A 6,961-nucleotide genomic window follows, 5' to 3' on the forward strand; every position below is an offset into this window, starting at 1 on the left:
AGGGTTGGGTTTAGGAAAAGAAGAAAGCAACGGTTGACTTTAGGAAACGTGACGCGTGGGACACGATCTCTGGTCTCCTGGGTGAAAGTCCTGTGTTGTTTGACCCATCCTCCCCCCCGACCAACCTCCGTAAGCGTATTTTCGCCCTTTCATACTACTCGCTACAGCGTCAATTCACACGCAATCGCAAGGTAATGTAAGTCAATGCAGGCCAAACAGCGTTGATAAACACGCTACAAAGCGACTATGCATATGGATAAAACGCCAATAATGCCATACAAATTGGCGTGTCATACATACGCCACTTCATGAGATCAGTCTGAATATTTATTACCATTCTTGGGCTGATGAAGCACTTTCCGAAATATAGACAGAGAAAGCCATTTCAGACCCAAACAGCCTTAAAGGGATACCACACCGTTTGTTGAAATAGGGCTTATCGCTTATCGTGGTCTGGCCTAGCTGTAGATAGGTGGGGTCTCCCCCAAAGCCCTATTTCAACAAACGGTGGCGTATTCATTTAAACAGAGTAACTGAACTGAGATTCAGACCCGACAAACCAAGCACTCAAATGGCATCAGTCACTTCCTGGTCTTCTTTCACAAAATGAGTCATAAAAACGTCCCTGAGATACACTGATGCTGCCATTAGAGTGCACGATGCTCTGTTTGATCAATACTTCTTTTATGAGGAGATAAAGCCTGAACAGAAAGGGAGAAGCCATTAGGCCCATTCATTATCATGTCAACTATATGGAACAGCACATAAAAAACATGTTTGGTTCTTAAGATCTCCAGGCTGAGTAGAAAATCAGCTACAAAGTCTCTCACTCGCCACATTAGAGAGCGAACAGTTGTAAAGACTGAACCTAATGGAATATGTAAGCATTAAAAAAATCATCAATTGACTATTTTCAGCGACTCTTTCTCTGAACAAGTTTACAACACTGATGAAAACCCCACAGAAGATGTTTTAAAACTGTAATTCAGATGTGCATCATACAAAATGTTTAATAATTAATGTGCCAATGCGTAATGGAAGGGTTACCACACCACCCACCGAGATCGTCTGATTACCTATACTGAACTGATAATGATACATGTTTTAGTAATGGCATCATCATACAGTTTGGCAGTTTGGTAATGTCGTTTTTAGTTTTTTTTAACCTGGACCCTATTTTCCCAGGAATTTGTGTGCCTGGGACAGACTAATGTGAACAAAAATCTTTGAAATTGGTCCAGTATTGAGCGAAAACGCTGTAAGTGCCAGCCAGAAACCGGGCTGCAACGTCATAGAGCAATTGTGCATGGTCAATTTCTGTCCACTAAAAGTTCAGTTTTTTGCCGCTGACAGGCTCATTACAGGATCATTATTCTAAGTGTCTGACAACATTATGGAAAGGACCTCTACAGAGATAGACTTTTTTTGTTAAAGAGTAAGATCCTTTTTGTTTAACCAGAAACAGCTCAGAAATCGCCATCGCTAAACCCACCAGACTCCATTTTAAATAATACAAAACACAAATTTGAACTGCTCTATATTAAGAAAGGTCAAATAATAAAACTAAATTTGGTTGGACTTGGACTCACTAGTATTACAATATGATGAGAGCCTATTGGCACGCATGTGTTTCTTAATGTAAGCTGGTGAACAAGTGTTGCTGCCTTCGGTCTTTGCAGCTCATTAACACATGTCACAGTGACCGTTTACTGTCTGTCCACTGACAAGATCTCTCAATGCTATCTGTTTGTGTGTGTGTGTGTGTGTGTGTGTGTGTGTGTGTGTGTGTGTGTGTGTGTGTGTGTGTGTGTGTGTGTGTTGAGCCCTGCCCTCCAGTTTTATATGTTCCAGAACATGTTGTTCTCTGGCAGCCATGTGTCGTATCCTCCCACTGCAGCACATGTGCTCTTACATGTCTCAAAATCTGAGATGTGTGAAAAATGTTGGGGGATGGAAGGGGGGGAGGCTTTTTGGCTTCTTTAAGGTCAATTAAATATGATTGATCAATGTGTTGTTGTTTTTTTTTTTACAGAAGAAGCATCAAACTGAGCCAAACGGACATAAAGTAAACTTTGAATGGATGCGGATAATCCCACAACTCTCCTTTCACTCTGTGCAATCTCAGGATTGGATGGAGCCAATATTTCCTGTTTTTTTATATAATATTTATGTTGCATTATATAAGCTAATTAGCGGTTTGGGCTAAAACTGGTCACATTTGATTAGCATGAAAACATGTCCCAGAACGGTCGACTCTGTACACGTGTTATTAACCACTAGGTTTATTTTGTGCCGGATTTGTCCTTCAAGAAGAGAGAGGACAACAAAATCATCCTAACTGCTTGAAGACTCCATTTTCTATTGTTGTTGTCAAGGGCGTAACTTTGGGTTCAACATGGGGGGCAGGGAGGGGTTAGGAATTATGCACATTTTAACAACAAAGCATTTAAACTCTTTGACTTCATTACCCCGGCCAGTTTTGATTACTGGGGGGTTTGCAACCAAGGGGGTAAGCTTCACTTCAGAACTCAAACCTCCTATGGCGCCATTTTGATGCTACAAAGCGATCACCTCCCGTTAGCATCCCATTGACTCCCATTCATTTTGGCGTCACTTGACAGCGAATAACTTTACATCTGAAGCGTTTAAAGACTCTAAATCCATTGTTTATTTCTAAAGAAACACGACAATGTATAAAAGGCTCCATTACCTTGTAGCTCACGTTATGGCTCCGTAGCAGACTGTTTTATAAAAATAGGCTAACGATTGGGTCATAACCACGAGACTTACTGTCACACAGTAGAGGAATTACCGTATAGTACAGGAGAAGCTCACAGGGAGTTTCGACTTACATTAGTTGTTTAAGTTTAATTACTAATGTTAACTAGCATGTTAGTGATCAGTAATTAGCCTGTGTCTATGTTATCTCCTTACATATACCTACGCTCTCCGTCTCTGTAAGATTGGGAATGATTGAGATTTCTCTCTCACAGCTACCAGAAGACTTCACACTTTCAGACAGGTTGCTCACGTCACATCTACGTCTTCAAGCTCAGTGGGAGGCTGCTCAGTAACGCTCAGCCAGCACCGGGAAAGAGACTTCTGATATCCTTCACTGGTCTCCGTCCAGAGACACGGGCTCTGTTGGCCCATTATATACTGTCTATGGTTGCAATACCCAAACGTCCGTTAAATTCAAGCCGTTGCCAGATGAGTTGCTACAAAGCTAATTAACCCTATCAGCTCCACACAAATCTATGGCTATGTTCAGAAGATTGTGGCATCCGGCGACTTTCCCCGAAACTCGAGTGAAGATAATGACCTCTTGTGAAGAGTCCATCATGTTTTTATAATCCTCCGTGTCCTCCTTGGCTACTAGCAACTGTGTGGAGGAGGGGAGGGGACGCATTAACGGTTTTGTCGTCATTACTTAGAATTCCTAATGTGGGGAGACAGGAACTATGCACTATAGCTTTAACTTGTATTTATTTATTGTTTGTATATAAAGGATTTTGGATTGTTAATCTGTTCTGGCAACATTTCTCTTAAAAAATATACAAATCCAAACAAAAGTCAGACAGAGCAGCAGTAGTTAGTAGGCTATCTTATAGGGACAGTATATATCGGTCAGGCAATTCCAAAGAACTAATCAAACAAACTAACAGACCAAAAAACGAAAAGAAAAAAAACTGCACCAACGTGGCTGGGTTAGCTCAGTTGGTAGAGCAATGTAAGTAGAGGTTTATTCCTCGACGCAGAAGGTCCAGGGTTCAAGTCTGACCTGTGACAGTTTCCTGCATGTCTTCCCCCCCCTCTCCTTTCATATCTAGCTGTCCTATCCATTAAAGACAGAAAAGCATCATCAATGGTTTTTACTATTTTCAGCGACGCTTTCTGTGAACAAGTTTACAACACTGATGTTTTGAAACTGTAATTCAGATGTGCATCATACAAAAAGTTTAATAATTAATGTGCCAAAGCGTAATGGAAGAATTACCACCCACCATAGAAAATCAATGTAATCTTGAATGTTAAATCTTTTCTGGCAAAATGTCCCTTCATAACACTGATGATGATGATGATGATGATGAAGATGATGATGTTAATTGCACAACTAAATAATAGAATAAGACATAAATAATGGATTCTTGATTCTTCACGTCCGATTTGTTTTGTCTGGGATTTTCAAGGATTCTTGGGCTCCCATTGGCTGCTTGCAGCTCATGTCACAGCTGTTTCTGTCTTGCCTGATTTAGCAGTGTCTCGTAACCCCATTCCCCACCCCCCACTCCCCCACCCCCAGCCTTTCAGCTCCTCCTCGCCGCCTATAGTTGCCCCTCCCTGCTCTGGGTACACTATGTTCTAGCAGCTGAACATAAAGAGCAGAACACTGCCATATTGTTGTCTGCTGTGTGTGTGTGTGTGTGTGTGTGTATAAGTGTGTCTGTATTACCGGGGGTTTCCCTGCTTCCCGCCAATCATTACACTTTCCAAATAAATCAAGCAGCCTAATCACACTACAGCTGCAAAGATTCATCGATTAATAGATTAGTTCTCAACTGTCAATTAATCGGCAACTGTTTTGATAATCGATTAATATGAAAAAAAGGCAAAATTCTCTGATGTCAGCTTGTTAAATGTGAATATGTTCTAGTCTCTTCTCTCCTCTGTGACAGGAAACTGAATATCTCTAAGTTGAGAGTGAGAAAACAAGACATTTGAGGACATCTTGAGCTTTGGGAAACACTGATCGTCATTTTTCACCATTTTTCTGACATGTTATTAACAACTAATCCATTAATCGAGGAAATAATCCAAAGATTAATGGACTGAGTTACACAGCGGGCGTACGGAGCACGGCTTTGTTTTCGGACCAGGACGGTGACACGGCATCACAGATCTCCTGCGGAGTTTGTATATTTATCCTTACTTACTCATGGCAGGGGGTATTCAACTTTCTCTCGGCCAATAGGATCACTGCTCTGTTATTCATTCTGTATTACGCCCGATCAGCTACTGCAGACAGTATACAAAACAAACATACACAAACTCCCGACTCACACTGGAAAAGCAGACAAAAAATCATCAGACACTTTTTGACACAAAACTATCCTAAATTGACGAAGTTTCATCGAGGTGATTGTTTGAGTGCCGCCGGATGTCTGTCAATTTCCTCTTTCTCAAGAGGGGGGTAAATCCAGACAGCTAGCTAGACTATCTGTCCAAACAGAGGTTTCTCTCGCACGACTAAAACAACCTTTGAACGTACACGTTCCACCAAAACAAGTTCCTTCCCGAGACTATTTTGCAGCGGCACCGCGGCTCCGTGCAGCGCCAAAGATGATTGTGATTGGTTTAAAGAAATGCCAATAAACCAAAGCATGTTTTTCTCCCATCCCAGAATGCTGAGGGGACTAGCCAGACCCTCCTCCACAGCGCTTTGAAGGAAGATCTGGCAATGCGAGACTATGACAAAACAAACACAGAAGTGTTATCAGACACTGTTACATGCCATAAAGGGCAATTCCAGTGATTTAGTGTTGTTACCCTCTCATAAAGTAGTTTGACTCACGAGAGGAATTAAAAAACATGAATGGTCAGAAAAAGGAATGATACCACTATGTATATATATATATATATATGTTTATATATATATATGTTTATATATATATATATATATATATATATATATATATATATATATGTTTATATAAAATAGCCCCCCACATCATCACATACCCTTCACCATACCCCCCCATCAACACATACCCTTCACCATACCCCCCCATCAACACATACCCTTCACCATACCCCCCCACATCATCACATACCCTTCACCATACCTAGAGATTGGCATGGGGTGCTTTCCATAAAATCATCCCTCAGTGCAAATCAAACCAGCTAGGCTAACCAACATTAAACCATGCCAATCTCTAGGTATGGTGAAGGGTATGTGATGATGTGGGGGTATGGTGAAGGGTATGTGATGATGTGGGGGGTATGGTGAAGGGTATGTGATGATGTGGGGGGGTATGCTGAAGGGTATGTGATGATGTGGGGGTATGGTGAAGGGTATGTGATGATGTGGGGTATTTTAATTCCAAAGGCCAAGGGAACTTTATCAGATTTACACTGTTATACAAGCTGTACACTTAATACAAAGTACTAAAGTGTAATTTCTTCAGTGTTGTCCCATTAAAAGATATAATGAAATATTTACTAAAATGCGAGGGGTGTACTCACTTTTGTGAGATACTGTATATATATATATATATATATATATATATATATATATATATATATATATATATATATATATATATATATATATATATATATATACACACAATATAATATCTCAAAGACTAGATCCTGTCTGGTGTTTCTGGGCTGATAAAACAAACCCTGTGGGATAATCCAGAGAGGATTAGTGACAACTGTGGGAAACAACTTCTTCCATTTTGGTGCCCTGTGTCTAAATAAACAGTGACGGGACATAGGCGCTGTAAAACAAACCAATATTCATGTTTGCAATGCGGCAAAGTAGCCACAGGAATCAAACCATTACCAATCCATCGCTCGTAACACTGAAATCTGTTGTTGCTGCCTGTTCAACCCAATGTCAGTTAAAAGAGAAAGTAGACTTTGTGTCCAAGCATACTGTACATCTACACAGCCTTTGAGTTCCAAAAAACGCTCCCAGGGAAGTAGCTGAGCTTGTTGCAGTTTAAGATGTTCTTATTTTCATGCAAGTTCCAGACTGAACTACAGAAAATGTGATATCACATCCGCCATATGTTTGCTCTAAACATGAATATGCACATCAGCTGTCACACCCACGCACGTATAAATGACCTAACTAAACTAAAATCTTAACTACAGCAAAATACAGATTAAAGTGATGGTTCGGAGTAATTTCACCCTAGGGTCCTTTGCACCATGACCTCGAGCCAAACACCCC

Source organism: Perca flavescens, chromosome 7 (genome assembly GCF_004354835.1).
Source record: "Perca flavescens isolate YP-PL-M2 chromosome 7, PFLA_1.0, whole genome shotgun sequence".
Taxonomy (NCBI): Eukaryota; Metazoa; Chordata; class Actinopteri; order Perciformes; family Percidae; genus Perca; species Perca flavescens.